Source organism: Macaca nemestrina, chromosome 16, assembly GCF_043159975.1.
Source record: "Macaca nemestrina isolate mMacNem1 chromosome 16, mMacNem.hap1, whole genome shotgun sequence".
NCBI classification, from domain to species: domain Eukaryota; kingdom Metazoa; phylum Chordata; class Mammalia; order Primates; family Cercopithecidae; genus Macaca; species Macaca nemestrina.
In genome coordinates, this window is record NC_092140.1 from 21,974,049 (window position 1) to 21,996,694 (window position 22,646).

At 35.5% G+C, this 22,646-nt stretch overlaps 1 protein-coding gene across 1 annotated transcript in view; it reads right to left on the reverse strand.

The window, feature by feature from the left end:
- Positions 1 to 22,646, reverse strand: part of LOC105477190 (glypican 5) — a 1,465,510-nt gene that overhangs the window by 1,178,672 nt on the left and 264,192 nt on the right. The window lies entirely within an intron of this gene.

Below are 22,646 nucleotides of genomic sequence, written 5' to 3' on the forward strand. Positions count from 1 at the left end.
AATTCACCCCGTGCTATATTTTTATAATTTTTAAAATCTTTTTCTTTTCCAGAAGGAAAGCTAGTAGATTACACACTGGTTGCTACAAAGGGAGGTTAGATTCTCAAAGGAAAACCAGACAATCCTAAGACCTCCTCACATGTTCTAACTAAAGAGAAAGTAAAGCATTCATTTTCAAAGTATCCATAAATTATCACACTTTGTTAAGCAGTGTGAAACCCATAAGTGCTATTATTTGATGAAAATAAATTATCATGACCACATCATTAATCATATCCTTTTTCTTATCATCTTATCTTCAAAGACTTTACTGTGGAATATTTTGTTTCTTACTTAAATAACTGATGATCTCAAGTCAATTTATCCACAGAAAGAACCAAGAATAATTTATCCACAAATTAAGGGAGAAAATCTAAAAAAGAAAGTTGGAATAATTAACAAGTCAAAATGGTACATCAAAATGAGGCATTAAGCAACACTAAACACCTTGGATATATTAGTAATTATATTTCATAATTAGCCTAAACAAGGATACTGGACTGTTTCAATATATAATAATAAAACATATTCAATAAAATTATCTCCTATAGTCCCAATCCTATAGTCACTTTTAATTAGGTTGCAAAAGATCATGCAATAACTTAGTAATCAAAACACTGTTTGAGTATATTACAAAAATAGATGTAAGAAGAGTAGGAAACAACAAAATGGAATAACAAAATGCAGAGGTGCAGAGAGAGCTACTAATGAAGGAGAACTGTGTCATGAATATGCCATAGAGTACAAGTACAAATAAATAATAATACAATATCATGAATTCTGACACTGATCTAATTCACATTGAGTTCCAGGCTTTAGTGTGATATATTAAGGTGCATCTACCCTGCAATCAAAGGTAACAGCTTTCAAAAGTAATTGCAATTCTGTTTCAACAGAGTCCTGTATAAATTGTTAGGTAGAGCTCATGTGTTATCTGTGCATCGCTAGTAACTAGCTCCTCAATAAAAATATGAAAGAACGAAAATGGGATGATAATGAGAAGGCTTCAATTGAGATTAGCAGCTCTATCATATCAGTCACCATTAATGCCAGGTTTCCCCAAATGGCCTGATCACCTGGGCTTCATGGGGAAAAAATACCGATTGTCAGGTCTCTGCATTTGAAATTCTAACTCAGTAGGTTTGTCTTGGTTCAGGAATCTATATTTAACAAGCAGCCCAGGTGATTCTTTTAACCTGGCCAGTTTTTGAAACATTGCGTTTGCAAATATGTGCAAAACATTCTCTCTGCTCTTACAGAGTTGTTCAGCAAGCATTCCACTATGATAACCTGACCCACAGCTGCAATCTCAGCCACTACACTCTGCTTTCACAGACCCACAGGACAAAGTGTGAAAACGGAATTGAATCTTTGTGGCTTGAACTACAATAAAGCTGCTAAGCCTGTATGTTTCTCCTTAAAATAGGTCATTTTTCTGAGCAGTTTGTGTGTGGCTATGAATCGCCAAGTGGGTCACAAATAATTTTATTTACCAATAATGGTTACATCACAATGCTTTAAAATTATTTAATTTGTTAAAGATAAAATAAGGATAGATTCAAAGATACCCTATATCACAGGCATTCTTAAATGCTTTCCACCTAGGTTTCTAAGATACGTGCTATATGTGTTCATGTAACTGACAATTGCCATATTATTCTTAGTGGAATAAAGGTTGAACGTGGCTGAATCAGGCAATACTGATGTTCCATCAGATTTCTGCCAACTCTAAATGATGCTTACACGTGCAATTTTTATAAAGGCAAGGATAAAATATTTTTAAATAAATTTCAGCCCAATTAATTTATAACATAATGATTTAGGAAAATATGGAGTTTATCTTTAAGTAGCCCTAATGGGTATGTTTTACAAAGTAATTTATATTGTAAAAGCAACGTTGAAGAGAATATATTTAATATTTAGGAGTTTCCATTCAAAATAAAAATGAGTAAAGCACTTCCAAATATCATTATTTCTCTTTTAAGGCCACTGTGTATTATTAGCAACAAACTAATTCTGATTACTCTTCTGAGTTTGTAATTAAAAATAAATTTCTGAACAAATTTTACAGTTTTTGTGTGATTTTAGAGTAGTTTTTCTCTGATTCAATTTTATTCTTTAAAACAAAACAACAACCAAAAAGAACTTGATAATAACTTCAGGAATCATATTACAGTGAAATTTTAAAAATTTCCCTAATACCACATGCATTAAAATTTTAGCTTTCATAAACTGTGTATTGACTTTACTACCCTTTGAAGGAGAGATTATATGTTATCAAATACAGTCATGTGCCTTGTAATGATGTTGTGGTGAATGACTAACTGTATATATGACGTTGGTCCCATAAGATTATAATGGAGCTGAAAAATTCCTACAATTTAGTGACATCATAGCCATCATAACATGATATTTCAACGTATTACATGTTTGTGGTAATGCTGGTATAAACAAAAATACCAGATTGCCAGTCATATAAAAGTCTAGCACATACAATTATGTACAGTACATAATATTTGATGATGATAATAAACAACTTTGTTACTGGGTGTTTACCATACTATTTTTTTATTGTTATTTTAGAGTGTATTCCATCTATTGATTTTTTTAAGTTAACCATAAAGCCACCTAAGTCAGGTCTTCCAGAGGAAGGTATTGTTATCATAGGAGAGGAAGGCATTGTTATCACATAGATGACATCTACATGCCCGTTATTGTCCCTGAAGCCCTTCCAGAGCAACAAGATGTGGAGGGGGAAGACGGTGATATTGATGATCCTGATCTTATGTAGGCCTAGGCTAATGTGTATGTTTGTGTCTTAGCTTTTAACAAAAAAGTTGAAAAAGTGAAAAAATAAATAAGTATTTAAAAATAGAAAAACAAGCTTATAAAGATATAAAGAAAACATTTTTGTACAATGAGTTTGTGTTTTAAGCTAAATGTTACTACAAAAAGTCAAAAAGTTTTTTAAAAATTGAAGTTTATAAAGTAAACTCTATAAACTACTGTAAGCCAAGGTTAATTTGTTTTTGAAGAAAGATTTTTAAAATAAATTTAGTGTAGCCTAAGTATACAGCATTTGTACAGTCTACAATAGTGTACAGTAATGTCCTAAGCTTTCATATTCACTCACCACTCAGTTACTGACTTACCTAGAGCAACTTCTAGTCTCGCAAGCTCCACTCATGTGATGTGCCCTATATAGGTGTACCTTTTTTTTTATTATTATTATACTTTAAGTTCTAGGGTACATGTGCATAACGTGCAGATTTGTTACATATGTATACTTGTGCCATGTTGCTGTGCTGCACACATCAACTCGTCAGCACCCATCAACTCCTCATTTACATCAGGTACAACTCCCAATGCAATCCCTCCCCCCTCCCCCCTCCCCCCTCCCCATGATAGGCCCCAGTGTGTGATGTTCCCCTTTCCGAGTCCAAGTGATCTCATTGTTCAGTTCCCACCTATGAGTGAGAACATGCAGTGTTTGGTTTTGTGTTCTTGTGATAGTTTGCTAAGAATGATGGTTTCCAGCTGCATCCATGTCCCTACAAAGGACACAAACTCATCCTTTTTGATGGCTGCATAGTATTCCATGGTGTATATGTGCCACATTTTCTTAATCCAGTCTGTCACTGATGGACATTTGGGTTGATTCCAAGTCTTTGCTATTGTGAATAGTGCCGCAATAAACATACGTGTGCATGTGTCTTTATAGCAGCATGATTTATAATCCTTTGGGTATATACCCAGTAATGGGATGGCTGGGTCATATGGTACTTCTAGTTCTAGATCCTTGAGGAATCGCCATACTGTTTTCCATAATGGTTGAACTAGTTTACAATCCCACCAACAGTGTAAAAGTGTTCCTATTTCTCCACATCCTCTCCAGCACCTGTTGTTTCCTGACTTTTTAATGATCGCCATTCTAACTGGTGTGAGGTGGTATCTCATTGTGGTTTTGATCTGCATTTCTCTGATGGCCAGTGATGATGAGCATTTTTTCATGTGTCTGTTGGCTGTATGAATGTCTTCTTTTGAGAAATGTCTGTTCATATCCTTTGCCCACTTTTTGATGGGGTTGTTTGTTTTTTTCTTGTAAAAGAACCACATGATTATCTCAATAGATGCAGAAAAGGCTTTTGACAAAATTCAACAGCCCTTCATGCTAAAAACGCTCAATAAATTCGGTATTGATGGAACGTACCTCAAAATAATAAGAGCTATTTATGACAAACCCACAGCCAATATCATACTGAATGGGCAAAAACTGGAAAAATTCCCCTTGAAAACTGGCACAAGACAGGGATGCCCTCTCTCACCACTCCTATTCAACATAGTGTTGGAAGTTCTGGCTAGGGCAATCAGGCAAGAGAAAGAAATCAAGGGTATTCACTTAGGAAAAGAAGAAGTCAAATTGTCCCTCTTTGCAGATGACATGATTGTATATGTAGAAAATCCCATTGTCTCAGCCCAAAATCTCCTTAAGCTGATAAGCAACTTCAGCAGTGTCTCAGGATACAAAATTAATGTGCAAAAATCACAAGCATTCGTATACACCAGTAACAGACAAACAGAGAGCCAAATCAGGAATGAACTTCCATTCACAATTGCTTCAAAGAGAATAAAATATCTAGGAATCCAACTTACAAGGGATGTAAAGGACCTCTTCAAGGAGAACTACAAACCACTGCTCAGTGAAATAAAAGAGGACACAAACAAATGGAAGAACATACCATGCTCATGGATAGGAAGAATCAATATCGTGAAAATGGCCATACTGCCCAAGGTTATTTATAGATTCAATGCCATCCCCATCAAGCTACCAATGAGTTTCTTCACAGAATTGGAAAAAACTGCTTTAAAGTTCATATGGAACCAAAAAAGAGCCCGCATCTCCAAGACAATCCTAAGTCAAAAGAACAAAGCTGGAGGCATCACGCTACCTGACTTCAAACTATACTACAAGGCTACAGTAACCAAAACAGCATGGTACTGGTACCAAAACAGAGATATAGACCAATGGAACAGAACAGAGTCCTCAGAAATAATACCACACATCTACAGCCATCTGATCTTTGACAAACCTGAGAGAAACAAGAAATGGGGAAAGGATTCCCTATTTAATAAATGGTGCTGGGAAAATTGGCTAGCCATAAGTAGAAAGCTGAAACTGGATCCTTTCCTTACTCCTTATACGAAAATTAATTCAAGATGGATTCGAGACTTAAATGTTAGACCTAATACCATAAAAACCCTAGAGGAAAACCTAGGTAGTACCATTCAGGACATAGGCATGGGCAAAGACTTCATGTCTAAAACACCAAAAGCAATGGCAGCAAAAGCCAAAATTGACAAATGGGATCTCATTAAACTAAAGAGCTTCTGCACAGCAAAAGAAACTACTATCAGAGTGAACAGGCAATCTACAGAGTGGGAGAAAATTTTCGCAATCTACTCATCTGACAATGGGCTAATATCCAGAACCTACAAGGTGTACCTTTTTTAAAAAAAATTTTTATACCATAATTTTATGGCATTTTATACCACAATTTTACATACTTTAAGTTCTAGGGTACATGTGCACAACGTGCAGGTTTGTTACATATGTATACTTGTGCCATGTTGGTGTGCTGCACCCATTAACTCGTCATTTACGTTAGGTATATCTCCTAATGCTATCCTTCCCCCTCCCCCCTCCCCACAATAGGCCCTGATGTGTTATGTCCCCCTTCCTTGTGTCCAAGTGATCTCATTGTTCAATTCCCACCTATGAGTGAGAACATGCAGTGTTTGGTTTTCTGTTCTTGCGATAGTTTGCTGAGAATATATATATTTTTATATACGATTTTTGAGACAACATCTTGCTCCATCACCCAAGCTGCAGTGCAGTGCCAGGATCATAGCTCCCTGTAGCCTAAACCTTCTGTGCTCAAAGCAACCCTCCTGCCTCAACTTCCCAAGTAGCTGGGACTACAGGTGTGTACCACCATGCCAGGCTAATTTTTATTTTTTATTAATTTTTTGTTGAGATGGGGTCTTGCTATGTTGCCCAGGCTGGTCCCAAACTCCTGGCCTCAAGGTATCTGCTCACTTTGACCTCCCACAGTGCTAGTATTACAGGCTCATTCTATACCATCCTTTTACTGTATCTTTTCTATGTTTAAATATGCTTCGATACACAAAGATTTACCACTGCATTACAAACACCTAGAGTATTATAGTAACATGTCATACTGGTTTGTAGCCTAGGAGCAATGAACCTATACCATATAGCCTAGGTGTGTGGCAGACTGTAAGGTCTAGATCTGTCTAAGTATACTCTGTTATATTTGCACAATGGTGAAATTGTCTAATGATGTATTTCTCCAAACAAATCTCTGTACTTCAGTGGCGCACAACAGTGTCAATATTCTGTTTATTTCCTGAATATCTGAACACAAAATAGATTTTATTTAAGTAATCTATTGCATTAGTTTTTCACCATGCTATTAACTTACCACAATATTAAAAAATTGGGGGGCTTTCAATATGTATTAAATCTGATATTGAAATATTCCAGCTAACTGAATTATCTAAATATATGTAATGTACATATTTTTATATATTTGTGATCACATATATTTCTTAAATCCAACCAATAAAAAACTGTAAACTATTGGTCTATACATAATTGATTATTCAATGCTTAGGGACAAACATATTTTGAAATTTTTTGTCCTAATCACTTCATAAAATTTTAATATGTAAACACCTATCAAAAGTGAACAATCTAGGAGCTAAGCCATTGAATAATTTTGTGCTAATTTTTTATTAAAATTGGTAAAATCAGAAATTGAATTTACTACAGCTACTTGTTTGTATTAACTTTGAATTTGTAAAACTATTACTTTGTTCTTATACCACGTTTACCAAGGAGTTGAATATTTCCATTTTACTGAATTAACATTTTGATATTAGCAAGAATTTAAACTTTCAAAATAATTGTCAAGTAACAAAATATGTGCTGTTGTCCAAAAATATAATAGACATATAAAATAATTGTTTATAAATCCAAGATAGGTTAGGTGCTGAACAATTAATCACATCTACTTAATTATGAAAGAGAAACTACGGTTTCTTTCATTACAAAGTTATAATACATAAAAATACCTCTCACCAAAGCTATATAAGTAGTAGCTTTGTATTCAAGCATTAAAAATTATAGCACACATTGAAAATAAACATTTTCCAGTCTTGCTTAAGGAATTTAAGAAACAGATTAGGAATAAAAACTATCCTTTTGTGTTTTTCATTGAGAATTTCAATAAGCTCTTCTTTCCAGTGATATCAGAACAAGTCTATCAAGAAAGAATAACTTCCAATTTTCCTTATAATGCCTGAGTGGTAGATTGAATTAAAGGCTGCAAGTGCAATCTAATTACTGTTTAAATATAGAATGTAATTTTTCCCAGTCTTATGGGAAAATTAATTTATCTACACATAAAGTCATTTATGTGTTATCTCACTAAAAACTGGATTTGGAATGCATGAAGTTTATCTGCATCTATTTCCATTTTCAACATTAACATTCCGTTAATCTTAATTTAATGTCAAAACACCTAAGACTGAAAACTTTAACTGTTTTTAGCCCACATTCCTTTTAGAGATATTTTATTATACACACAAATGATTACTTACACAAATGAAGGATTTAACTTTAAATAAAACTGGTAGAGATAAAATCAAGTGATATCGATTTAAAATTAAATGTGAAAAATTTCAAAATCAGTGAAGATTCATATGCAGGTGGGTTTTTGTAATGAGAGAAACCTAACAGTCACAAGGATTTTATTAGTTTAAAGATAAAGTTGATTTTTAAAAGCAATGATTATGAATAACTGTTATAATAACCTCTCTGGCATGACATGAACTTATATTTTATGACTCTTTTAATGTTTTTTATTTTTGATATATGAATGTTTTAATTTAAAAAATTTGAAATTTCAACTATAATTTGAGGCCACAGATATGCTCAAATATAGCAATGAAATAGATTTTAAAATATTAACTCATATCAACCATAGAATATCAGATGATTTTACAAATTATATCTGGTTGAAGAGAAATTTTCAGAGCAAATTTGCATTTTGTGCATTACAACTCTCAAGTCACACGTTATGTTATTGCAATGGATAATTCATTACTACTCTGCTACTTTAGAGTTACTCGGTGCCTGAAATCATGTATCCCTCTATATTAAATTATACAGATAGATGAATAGGTAGGTAGATCATTTTAAAAGTAATTTTATAACCAGTTTTTATCACACACATTACAATGAATTTTAATTTCATTTCCTTTTTTTCTAAAAAAAAGTACTTCTGAATAATTTTAATAGTAATAATTCTTTTGATTTTCAGAAGACTATTATAGCCACTTGAAGCTATGTATATTTAAATAAAAGAAGCAACTACCTAATTCTCCAGACTGGAAGTGTTTATAGTGAATTTTTCCCTTATATTTGCATATTGCCTCATTTTTTTCCAAAAAGTAAAATGTGCAAAGTATCTTAGAATATTAATTTAATGACATTTTCAAATGTTATGCAGTATGATTTATAATATAATTCTCCAGAAATCAGTCATCTATATAAATAAATAATGAGTGGGATATTAATCTGTATCATCAAGAATTAGCATTTTGGTAATTAATCTGATCTTCTAGGATAAGCACTGCATGGAAAAATGCCCTCTTAACTTTCTTCCTCCCTCATTTCCCTCCTCATTAATTTGGCCTTCATGGTGCTTCACATTTATTTCTAATATTATTTTACAATTATTTATGTTCTGAAAATCAACTTGATTTTAGCAGAAATTTAAATTCGATTAAGCACTTGTGTAACGATACAATCAGTTTCAAACAACTAATCACTGATTGTTTCATGAATTATTGTGGGGTGAAGATTTTAAATCAAATTTTTATCTTTAAGCTCAGAAACACAATCTAGAACTACAAAGGAGCTATACAGAAGAGTTTCTTACTCACAACTTTATGTTTTTATACAGAACAAGTAAACCAATATCCTTTATTGGTGGTTCTCCTTCCTCTTTTTCTTTGGGTGTTTTAGTTAATTCATACATGAAAACATGGTTCTTCTTTATTTAAATAAACAAAAGCTTTCATTCTGCTAACTCATACATTTTCTCTATTTGAAATCTCAAGAGAATGAGATGTTCTATATTTTTGGCTTTCATTGGCACACTGTCCATTCCCTAAAGTGTATTCAAATCTAGTTTCTTTTGATACTCATTCTTTCATTCATCCATTCAACCAATATATTTTGAGCACCTGTTTTAGACTTTGAAGCTAAAACTGAATAAGCCATACAAGCTTCTGTCCTTACAAAGCTTAGAATCTACAGAATAGAAGATGAAGTATAAAAGCAAACAGATATATAAATGATTTATTGTTATGTTAGATATTACAGAGGGAAAAAAGAGGGTAGGGGATGAAAAGGGAAGAGCGCTGTTTTCTAAAGATCAATTTGCTTATAATCAATTGACCAAAAGACAATCAAAAGCAAGTTCTTAATCTTATTCTCAATAGGAAACTTTCTGAGTTTACCAAATACATCCAAACTGTAAGCAATATTTGATCATTTGCTAATTAAAACATTGATTTGGACAAACTGGTTTGGGCAAAGTGATTTTCTACAGATTGGCTATTTTATTTTACTCTGAGACAAGGTCTCATTCTGTTGCCCAGACTAGAGTGCATTGGCATAATCTTGGCTCACTGCAGCCTCAACTGCCTAGGCTCCAGAGACTCCCCAACTTCAGCCTCCCAAGTCTCTGGGACCACAGACATGCACCACCACCATGGTCAGCTAATTTTTGTCTGTTTGTTTGTTTGTAGAGACAGTGTCTCTACATTGCCCAGGCTGAGATTGGCCATTTTAGATAGAGTGAGCTGGAAAACCCTCTCTGAGGAAGCAACATTTGAGCGGAGGCCTCGATGATGAAAAAGAGCCAGCTATGAAAAGATGAGTGGTTAGGATGCTCAGAGAAGGTAGAGTGCAAGGTTATGAGGTGCAAAGAAGGTTGTTGACTATGCAAAAACAGAGGAAAGTCAATGTGAGTGGAGCTCAGTGAGTGAGAGGAGAGAAAGGTCAGAGAAGTAGGCAGAGGACAGATTTCAGATGGCCCCACAGATCATGGTAAGGGGATTCGATTTTATATGTGGAATGTGAAGCACTGGGGAATTTTAAATATGGAGAAATGTGATGCTGTTCATGTCTTAAAGGATAACAGTGGCTGATATATGGAGCATGGACTGCTGAGCGGGTGTAAGAGTGAAAGCAGAAAGCCCAGTTTAAAGGCTGTGCTAACAGTATGGGTGACAGTCATTGGGCTGTCGTACTGTGGTATTGGTGGAGGTGTATGCTGCAATCAGTGATCAGATTGGCCGTATGTACTGAATCATAGGCAAAATAACTCGTGGTTGTTTGGAGGGAGATATATAGGAAATGGATAAATGAAGAATAAATCTGAAGACTGGGCCTCAGTATCTGGATGCATAGTGGTACCATTAACTAAGATAGGCAAGAGTATGCAGGCTCCGTGTTTGTGTGTGGTGGGTTTGAAAATTAAAGGTTTTGTTTTGGACATGTTACCAATTAGAAAATCAAATAAATGTATCAATATACAATTAGATATAATGGGAGTCTCAGGAAAAGTTGAGGTTGTTGATATAAATCTGAAAGTGACTGTTATGGAGAATACAGTCATGGTACTGGATGAAATAATTGAAGGGGAAAAGATAGGGAAGAGTGGAGAGATTCAGGAAAAGAAGAGTAACCAGTAAGAAGAATGAGAATAAGAAGCCAAAGAAGTAAAAAGAAAATCAGGAAAATGGAGTGTCCCAGAAATCAAGGGAAGAAAATAATGCAAGCAGAAGAAAGTAATCTATCATATCAAATGCTATTAAAAGGGCAACTGAGATGAGGAATAATTGACCATGGGAACTGATGACAGAGAAGCCCTTAGCAACCTTGATAACAGCTGCCTCAGCAGAATGTGAGCAGAAAAGAACAAGAACTGAGGCAACATTATAGGCAACTTCTTGCAAATGTTTGCTCTAATGGAAGCAGAAAACCAAGGCAGGCACCGGAGTGGGCTACGAGGTCAAAGGTTTTTGCTTGCTTGAGGAAGGAGAATTTACTGAATATTCACATATGGATAGGAATACATTGACGACTGAGCAGGCAGGATGGAATTGCAGGAGGAAATTCCTTGAGTAAGCAAAAGGATGTGATCTAGGGCATTGACAGAGACTAAAATATTGGATAAATAAGTAGATGTTGCAGTTGCCAAGAATAATGTCAAGTGAAGTCAAGAGAAAGAGTGTGAGTCAGGTAACAAAATGTTGAATTGCTAGGGAACACGACCAGAAGTCTGGTAAATGGTAGCATGGAAGCTGGACAGGCAGTGAATCTTCTGCCAGGCAAAGGGGATTTGCTGGAACAAAATGTGGATCCAGGAGCACAGCACCCCCAACCAAAGAGGACGATCCTGTTTGTTTCCTATTGCTGCTGTAACAAATTACTAATAATTTCCCAGCCTAAATAACAGAAATTTATGCCTTCTCAGTTCTAGATGCCAGGCATCCAAAAGCAGTGTCGCTAGGCTGAAATCAAGGTGTGGTCTGGGCTGCAACTGCCTCTGGAGGTTCTGGAAGAGAATTCATTCCTTTCTTTTTCCAGCTGCTGGTGGCTGCTGCCATTTCTTGGCACTCCTTGGCTTATATCCACATCACTCTAATCTCACATTGTTTTCTGCGTGTGTGCATGTGTGAAATCTCCCTAAGACTCTCTTTTAAAGATTCATGTGACTATTAGGACCCACCCAGATAATTCAGGATAATCACCCCATCTCGTGATCCTCCATTCAAGCACATATGCAAAGACTTTTTTTTTTTTCTTTTTTCTCCATGTAAGCAACATCTCAAAGATTCCAGGGATTTGTCCCTGATATCTTTGGGGCCCAATATTCAGCCTACTACAATACGGATCACAGAAGACAAAAAAATGAAATTAAAAATTCTACACTTAATTTGCAACATCAGGAGACAATGACTGTAGTCCAGGGCCTCCCATGTACTGATTATGTGAGCCATTTAACCTTTCTAAGCGTCAATTTTGTCTGTAATAAAGTGGATGTAATCGTGTCTGCTCTGACCAAAGGCAGGGTAGCTGTGAGATTCAACTGAAATGAAATTCAGCATGGTGACTAGTGATTCTTTCTCTTCTTATGTTCACAGACTGCTCAGAACAATGTTCTAAAACTGACTGTACCCTCCTGCCTTTCCTGTGTGCTCATGAATCTGTTGAGGCAGGAATCGTGTCCTCCTATTCATCTTTCTATCTCCCAAACTTTTTCCCAATAGCGGCCTCTGTACATTCTGATAGGCTTCGGTTCAAATGCCCCATAATTAGATGCTAGGCCCATGAGCGTAAATTTCCTGACTTCCTTGCCCCTCACTTACTCTCATCAGAAAACAGGTATAATAATGGCACCTATCTCATAGAACAGCTGTGAGAATTCAATGAATTTGTACATGCTACCTACTTGCATAGTGCCTAAAGGTAGAATGTGCTGAAAAATCATGAAGGAATGATAATAATAATCCCTAACTTGTGTCATGTACTTGCCATGAGCTAGATGATTCATTAAGTTCTTTTGGAAAATTAATGTACTTAATTCTCCAACTCATGATGTGGGTACTCTTACTAGTGCAACAACCATAATAATACTGTGTATATTAGTAAACATAGCACACATGATATTATTAATCATTCCTACTTTGCAGATGATCAAGTTGAAGCACTGAGAGCGTAAGTGATTTGATCAAGGTTTATACAGAAAGTGGCAGAGCCTGGATTTGAACCCTGAGTATTTGGTTCCAGATTCTGGGTTCTGAACCATATGATATACTATCATTTTTTAAATAATCTGACACCCTATATAAAATAGCTGAGAAAGGCCATTTGGGATAGATGTACACAGAAACAAAATAAAACAAGACAAAACTTTATCTATATAATTGAACAAAATGCAAACATTTCACTGTTAACTTAGCATATTAAGATATTATGTATGATAAACCAAATTAGCTATTGAAATTGTTCTTTTTCAAAAATCAATTAATATTATAAATATGGCAAATATAAAGAGAAAGCTCTGTGTTGCACTGAAGTCAACTCAGCTGAAAATTTTCTAATATTTCTAATTATGAAGTGCAAAACTGCATTCTCATCTCTGGGAAAGAAAGATAGTGTTTAAGATCTTTATCACCAAATACACTGTGGAGAAAAAAATAAATATTGTTGCTCTTCTACCACTCTTCCCCCTGCAAAAAAAAAGTCCATGTCAAAAGATAATATAAGAGAAAATAAACTAATATTTAGTTAGAACAAGAAGGTAAAGTTAAATTCAGAGAAAAGATTTAGATTATAGGAAATCCTGCTGGTGATGCTGCAGAAATCCCACTAGAAATGATGGAAGAGCTAGGCAGGCAGAGAGGAATAGTTGATGGGGTCAGATTGTCACTGAAATGGTATTGAGATTTCTGCCAACCTCTTCCTAATGAAATGCAAGGGCTTCATCTCAACATTCAGAGTCTCCTAGTAAATCTAGCTTCTAAAGCTAGTGACGCATTCTCTTATACCCTTTATTGGTAAAAATTTTGTTTCTTTCACTCATTCCTCTACATCCTAGGCCAGATTGTTCAAAGTCTTGGTTCTTGTTTCTTATTATCTTGTTCAAAATATAGCACCAGTTTTACAATGGTGATCGCTCTCACATTTACATATGTAGCTCAGCAATCACCAAAGTTTTTGGTCTCAGAATACTTTACACTCTTAAAAATTTATTGAGAAACCCAAAGCTTGTACTGTGGTGGGCTACATATGTATACATAAATACATATTATCCACGTGTATTATTTTAAAAATAAAAACTGATAATTATTTTAAAACATTTAATCCATTAAGAGAACCATAATAAACATAATGATACCAGATTACTGGTTTTGTAAAAAAAAAAAAAAGAACTGTATTTTCCAAAACAAAAAATGTTAGTGTGAAGAATATCATTGTTCTACATCATTGCAAATTTCATTATTGTCTCGCTTAATAGAAAAGAGCTATATTCTCACATCTATTTCTGACTTCAATCTGTGAACAGCATCTTGTTTTGGTCAAGGTATATGAAGAAAATCCAGCCTCACACAGATGCAGTTGACAAAGGCAGCCTTTTCATTTAATAGACTTTCCAGATCATTGTTAACATTGTTCTTTGATATTACACCAAAACATGACAAGCGATTGTTTCTTCAAGATTAAGTGTAATACGGAATCAAAAAGCATACCAAAGTACTTTCCATAATCTGTTAACCCTTTGGTCAGTCTTTTATTACGAATGGTTCTCTTACCCATTCAAGACATTGTAATCCATGCATTGACATGTTAGTTCACAAGTTATGCAGATTTTCCCAACTTTGACACATTTCATCACTCTTTTTTTTGGAGACGGAGTCTTGCTCTGTTGCCCAGGCTGGAGTACAGTGTTGTGATCTCAGCTCACTGCAACCTCCGCCTCCCCGGTTCAAGTGATTCTCCTGCCTCAGTTCCCCGAGTAGCTGGGATTACAGGCAGGTGCCTCCATGCCTGGCTAATTTTTGTATTTTTAGTAGAGATGAGGTTTTACCATGTCGGCCAAGCTGGTCTAGAACTCCTGACCTCATGATCTACCCTCCTCGGCCTCCCAAAGTGCTGGGATTACAGGCGTGAGCCACCATGCCCAGCCTCATCACATTTTTAAGTACTGGAAACTGTCAAGGTCATGGCGATGAATGTAAGTTTTCTAAATGTCCAATTTTCTCTTAAAGCTCAAATATAATTGCTAGCAGCAAATACAGTACATTGTTTTCCTTGAAGCTACAGACTAATTTTGTTCAATTTTAAGAAAACTTTAGCCAAATACTCAAGTCTGGATTACCATAGCTTGCCTGTCAATCACTTTGTTCATGAAAAAAAAAATGGTATTTAGAAAAAAAAATGTGGCTAATTCAGCTTGCAACTCAATTGCAAAAGTATCTTTCATTGAGAGAGCCATTATACTTTGGTACGCAGACCACTTGCTTTATGAAATCTTATCATTTCATGACATAGAACATGAAATATATGTGTAATTGAGAGTTTATATTTAACAGTCAATAATTTTTGCTGTTTTATCCGGACCTTCTAAAATGCAATGGCCTTTAAAAATGTGAGTTTGTGGAGGTAAAACATACAGTGATTACTATTAAGAGTATGGTTTGATGCCACCAATTTAATTTGTGCTAAAACCCCAGCAGTTTTGCTCACCATTGCTTTTGTACTATAAATGCAAATGCAAATACAGAAGAAAAGGTAAACCATGACTTCAGAGTATTATGAAACAGTTTTGATCTCACAAACACTCTGAAGTTTCCGGAACCCCAGACCACTTTGAGAATTGTTGCTGAAGCAAATATTTCTTACCAGAGATTCTATCTCTTTTTCAATGTATAACATATAAACCTGGATCTGTATTTGCCAATTATTTCCCTCTATGGTTTCAGCATCTTTCTGACCTCCTTCTTTTGTATATTAGGATCAACCATCTAAGCATCTGGACTTAAAGTCTTAGAACTTTTATTGCCCTTGTCCAGTTAGTCATCAATAGCTGTTCTCATGACACGTGTATACCTATGTAACAAAACTGCATGTTCTGCATATGCACCTCAGAACTTAAAATATAATAAATAAATAAATGTTGATTTCTTTAAAAAATTATTTCTCATTGCCAGCTATTACCTTAATATCTCTCTTATCCACTGCGGATTACTAAAAGAGCTTCCATCAGTTCCTCAGTCCACTTTTTCCTCAGCTCAATATTGAGCACTTTAAATGTTTTCATACTTCTTTCCATTTATTTATTAAAATACAATGTTTACCCCAGGACAAAGTCAAACTCCATAGAGCTGAGTAAACTAGTACAATTTGATTTACATTGTAGAGTCTCCAAAACATGCCTAAAAAGAATATCCAAGTGCTAGAAAAGACATTTTGTTAGGTAGCACATGGCATTCTAAACCAAAATGAATTAATTGAACTTGGAGTTTCTCAAATTACATAATGATAGCTTACCTCAATCTTTTCCTTTAAAGTCAGCTCTATAGGATCCACAAATGTACACAAAAACCCAAACTCCTAACATCCTTGAAATAACTATCACAGCTTAATTTCCTGTGCCATCATATTAATTATATTTTTATTATGTCTAATCACTACAAGTCATTGATCATATTTATTGTTCTAAGAATTGTCATTAATTTGCATCCTCTTTTTGGTGCTAGAACATTTTGGTGGAGTTTTTAAATCTAAATAACAGTATATTAATATGAATCACTAATGAAGTATCTCATCTCCTCTTCAATTCATGGTTCTTGGGGTATCTGCCTACAGTATAGTATTTAAAATATATCTGTTTGTTTCTATTAGCTTTCTAGCAATGGCTAAGGAGTTTCATTGGGCAACACAAAAATAGTCTCCAAGTCATCATACAAATGCACGCTAAAGTATAATAGTGATGAATTCTAACCACCAAATGCTCTAATATAAAGTAACTTAAAATAGTTTAAATTCTATTCTGCAGTCTCCTGATTTTACCGCATCCTGAGTCCTACACATCTGCTAGATCATATTGCCAAGTGTCATAGTTGAGTGATTCCTACAGTTACAGGTTGAGAAACAGAGGGAGAAATGAGTTGAAAGCATTCACTCCAAAGTTACAGACAGTTTAATAAATATACTGTTTCTACTTTGACATGAGAGAAACTTCCTCAGAAGGTAGGCAATCTTTTAGACCATTACATTCTTTCCAAATAGCTGGAGAAAAAATTGCAATTCTTTCTGATAACTAAAATGGGTTATAAAGCACAAAATCAATCAGACCAAGAACAGTCTGTTTTACTACAACATCCATTTCTGCTTTCATAGCTGTTATCAGAAAATACTCCAACAGTAACATAGTCAAAAGTAGAAAGAATAGGGTGTAACAATTATGTGATTTTTGCTATGGGATGCTAGCAGCCCTTTTTAAATGCACTAGAAATATATATTTGAAAACAAAGGTCCTTCCAAAGATATGACTTGTAGAAATCTAAATTCTAAATAATTATGATTTCAAAGATATGACTTTAGAAACAATACGAATTTTCTCTGTGAACACTTACCAATTCAAAAAATGGTATATTTATTCAAGAGTTACTTAAATAAGAATAAAATCCCTTAATGCTGCAATTTTGCAGGGCAAGATCAAAGTACTTGGAAGACCAGTATATTAAAAATGCAAAAGAACTTGACAGATGAACTAATTCACTTCCCAAATGCCCCCATAACCAGTTCAGGGACTTGAGGTTCTCTTCTATTAAAAACAAACAAATATAAACAAAATCTTCCACTTTAAAACCTTTCTCAGTGCCCAGTTGTACATCTAATATAATCAAAATATCATGGCCTTATAGATAAGGCACCAAATTCTATAGAACTGGAGTTAAAATCTATTTCTTTTTTAAAATTTGTTTTGTTGGAAATTCACATTAGTTTCTGTGTGGAGCTGCAGTCATACATTTGAAAATCATTAAAAAGTACCAAGTATCATTTAGGAAGGTACTTACCAAGGTTGAGCTTTAATAAAAGGATCGAGCCATAATTCCTCTGTATTGCACCCCTGCTTATGATTCCGTTTTTCTTTCACTTGAAAGAATTATCTATTCGGCCTCCTACATCTTTTTCACAATGAACTCCGATACAACCATTAGCATTATATATTTTAACAGCTTTCCCACTTTGGTCATATTGCAGTCCACACTTGTTATTACTGCACTTCATTTTGCTTTTCTATTTTCAATTTGAATGTAGATTCCACTTTCACACAGCATGAGCATGCAAGCTGTTCCCTATCCATATATAGTGAAATGTTTTAGGCAAACATACAGATTGTGTACTTGGTTCCAATGACCTTAAAAAGCAGTGGTCCCTGTCCCTACTCTACCTCAACCTCGTAAGGTTAAGCACCAGCTCACTTCACTTATCACTCTATATCCAAGAACAGCTTCTTATCAAAAGCATTCTCTGGATGAAACTTAAAGCTAGCTTGGTAGTTTAAATAAAGTCAAATACAATTTGTGCAGTGTTTTCAAAAGCCTCCAAACGATGAAGATCTTTAGTCATCCTGAAAACATGAAGCCTGTTTCATTGTTCCAGAATGACAAAGTTACTCAGACATTGACATTCACTGCTGTGTGTGAGGGAGGGTACAAAAGAAAAATAAAAGTCACTTGATGAAATTTCACCAAGAGCATGTTAGTAAACATTCGATAGAATTTCCTCTAGTTAAACTACTGTAAGTTGCTACCCAGATGCCATATAGCTTTCAACCTGTATTAAAAACTGATTTTTTTTCCACTTTGTTTCTGAGTACATTTATATCCACGATGATATATTGGCTTGTTTTACTAGACATGACCTAGCATTATCCAACATTAAAACAGCCAAAGGCAGCCGGGCACGGTGGCTCATGCCTGTAATCTCAGCACCTTGGGAGGCTGAGAAGGGCAAATCACCTGAGACCAGGAGTTCAAGACCATCCTGGCCAACATGGTGAAACCCCATCTCTACTAAAAATACAAAAATTAGGCGTGGTGGCGGGCGCCTGTAAACCCAGCTACTCGGGAGGCTGAGGCAGGAGAATCGCTTGAACCTGGGAGGTGAAGGCTGCAGTGAGCCAAGATGGCGCCACTGCACTCCAGCCTGGGCGACAGAGGGAGATTCCATCTCAAAAAACCAAAACAAACAAAACAAATAAACAAAAATGCCAAAGGCTCCCATGATCTATGACAAACAGTTACTTCAGGATCCTGATTCACATCAAGACATTGAGATTCATTAGGTCCAGAAATCTGCACTTTTAGTACGTATTAGAAAACCGACTCTGACATTTCTAAAAGTCGAGCCACCCTGGAGTAAGATATACGGTGTTCTTTCTTGGGTGAAGCCTGACCTGTTTTCCACTCTTATCTCCTCCACTCTTTCATCTCTCCCCTCCTTGCCCCCCTGCCCTCTGCTTCCACCACACGTAGAGCTGATGCTCCAAACACAGAAACACGATACTGTTGCACCCTCTGAACCCTTCACACAGTTCAGTTTTTCTATCTTTTTCTACCTGGAACACATACTCATCATTAAGAGCAAACCCCACGCTACACAGGAAGTCTCCTCAATCCAATTAGGCTATTAGTTGTATATTCTACTATGTCACACCACTGTGTGAATATCGCTTTGTAGGTAATACACATATTGCAGTACTTTATAATTAGTTGCTAACGTCCCTACATGTCCCACTATACCTATAGTCTGTGAGGTCAAAGATCATACTTTATTCATCTTGTACTTCTAAGCACCAGGCATGCAATACAAGAGGTTTGTAATAATTGGTTTCTGAGCCAAAAATTGAATGTTAGTATGGAAATTCTTTTTCAAGCAAATCCAACTACTCTAAATTCCTAGTACATATCAGTACATATTTAATGCCATATATCTTAAGTCGGAATCGTGGAGAATTGTGAAATCAATTTGTCAAAGATATATATTAGTGTTTCTCTACTAAGTCCTTATACTTATTGTAAATTTAATTATGTTTAACTTATGTAAATAGATGCTTTATCTTTTCTACCATTTTCATCTCCCATATACCCAATAGGTTTTTTGTTTTCCCTACCTGTTTTTGTTTTGTTTTGTTTTTGTTTTTTGTTTTTTTTTAAATATAACCAAAATAGTGCCCTGGGGAAAGAGAGAAAGGATGATAGTAAACTATCGCATTATTCACCATTCAGATGTTTAAGAAACATCTGAAAAACACGTGTAGGAAAAACAAGTTTATGATCTCTGATTGCAAGGGGCAAGGTCTCCTGGACTAGTCTAGATGATAAACAAAGGTAAATAAGGGTTAGAAATTTTTCTGCATTAAGAAGTAATAGGAATTTTGGGTGGCCTCTACCTGTTGGATTTTGAAAACACTATCAGTAGATAGAAAATGACTCTGACAATAAGGCAGGAAGTTGAAGAGGTTCATGAAAGGACTTTGTACTCCACTGACAGGAATGTTGTTTTAATGTCTAAAAATAGATGCTTCTGTCACTACTAACTCAACTACCTCCAAATGTTCAGTAAAGCTCTGAACACACATACACACACACACACACACACACACACACACACACATATATAATGAGTTAGTGCTAAACCAGGATATTTGAAGGAGAAAGTATTGACTTCCAGATCTGGCAACATGAGGGTGAAGAAAGGTCAGCATCCTCCTCCGGGAGACAGTGAGTGAGCATCAAGATGTCAGAGGAAGGGCAGGCATGGTGGCTCATGCCTATAATCCCAGCACTTTAGAGGGCCAAGGTGGGAGGATTGCTTGAGCCCAGGAGTTGGAGGCCAGCCTAGGCAACAAAGGGAGATCCCATTTCCACAAAAATAAATAAATAAATAAATAATCTGGGCATGTTGGCATACATCTGTGATCCCAGATACTCAGGACTCTAAGGATCACTTGAGCCCCGGAGGTCGAGGGTGCAGTAAGCCGTGATTGTGCCAGTGTACTCCAGCCTGGGCAACACAGCCAGATCCTGTCTCAAAATGCTGGCAGAGCTTGAGTCTAGAGCCAGAAGTGGTCATATGAACATAAATTTTCTGGACTACTTAAAAATAAGGGTTTGGGTATGGAGTTTATTATAGTGAATTGCATAAGGATTTGATACACTTTATATGGGTATTAACGGAAAGTATAATCCCAGAAGACTAAAAGCACTCATAATATTAAACTTTCCTGTTGGCGTAGTGATGTTGAACCCACATTGTACACTCCAGGACCATTGCCTTATTTTCAGTTGGGGCTTTGTCACCTACCACCTGGGCCTTGGGCAAGTTATTTAACTTTTCTGTGATCCTGTTTCCCTTTTTATAAAATAGCAATAGTAATAATGTTTATTTTATAGAATCAATATAGGATTAACTCAGTTCATCTTTTTAAAGGACCTGGAATAGTACCTATAAAACAGTATACTGGTTTTTCTTAATAAAAGAACATAACAGTCATCAATGAAACTCTCATCTGCTAGATTTTTCTTACCTGTATCATCTACATAAGTCACTTGTATAATACTATGATCACAAAGATGATGAAGTTATTCTTTAGAGATTTACATAAAATTTGTGGAATAAAATGTTATGATTGTATCACTTAATGTCAAATGCTTTTATTTCTTCATAAAGTAGTCCTAATATTCTGTCTCATAGTTGGATGAGAGACTAATGTAAAAAATCAGATTACAAACTCTGATACAGAAAAAAAAGATTTGTTCCTTTGTGTCCACCAGGAAAGATGCAGAAAGATGGACTTGTCACTTACAACAGAAACCCTTCCCCATTTGAAGCTGCCCCTGCATGAAGCAGTACCTCTGAGGGAACACTTTTTAAACTGCATCATTATCCTTTCATGTCTTGGTTTTTGCCACTCAGCTGTGAGTTTCTTGGGAGCAGGAATAATGGTATCCCTAGAACCTACTGCAATGTGGTCCCGTAGCAGATGCTTCACACGTGTGTGTTTGGCTGATCTGCTCTGTCCTGGGATCTCCTTTCCTGTCACTACTGGTGCTGAGCTATCCCTTGGGAAGTCAAAGCATAGATTTAGTGTATGCCACAAAGCAGAGCAACTGGGGAGGGGGAGCTAATTTGGAAAGCTTTTGATATTTTATTTTCTCTTCCCAAAAAAGATTATCAAAATGACAAAGGAAATAAAATTTAGAAATTATCTGATCTCTTTCCATATGTTTCAGTTTAGTATGGTATTACTATTTAATGGCCTATGGGAGACAACCGTAATCTTTTCTTTGCTTAGAATGTCTGAAAGTCAAATCCTTCTTGATCCCCTGCCTCTCTCTCTAGCAGACAAACACAACTTTGTTTATATCTTCTTTCTTTTTGGCACACCCTTGTCCCTTCCTTTCACAGAGCTCTCTCCTAAATCCTCTCAAGTGTTATCTCTACTAAAACCCCTCCCCCAGATAAGTTAATACCTCGTCTCTGTACATCTTGACATTCTCCTAACACCTGATTTTAGCATTTCTCATTTTATTCATCAGTTTCTCTCCCTCCCTATCCCCCTCTCTCCCACTAAACCATGAAAACTTAGAAATCAGGTTCTGGATTTTAGTTATCCAAAACATCCAGTATCTCTTAGGGTGTATGACACAAAGAATACATTCAGGAAAAAAGATTTGCTGAATTAATGATTTAAGCCAGATGAAGACTTTTTTTTTTACTTCTTTGTGGAAAACATATTCACTTATTTCAGTATCTATCCTAGACAGTTTTTTCAAGAAGCTGATTTACTGTATTCCTTAATCATTCCTCTATATTATTTTGGTAATTTTTTATAAGACAAAAGTTAATCACATTGAGTATTACTGATGCT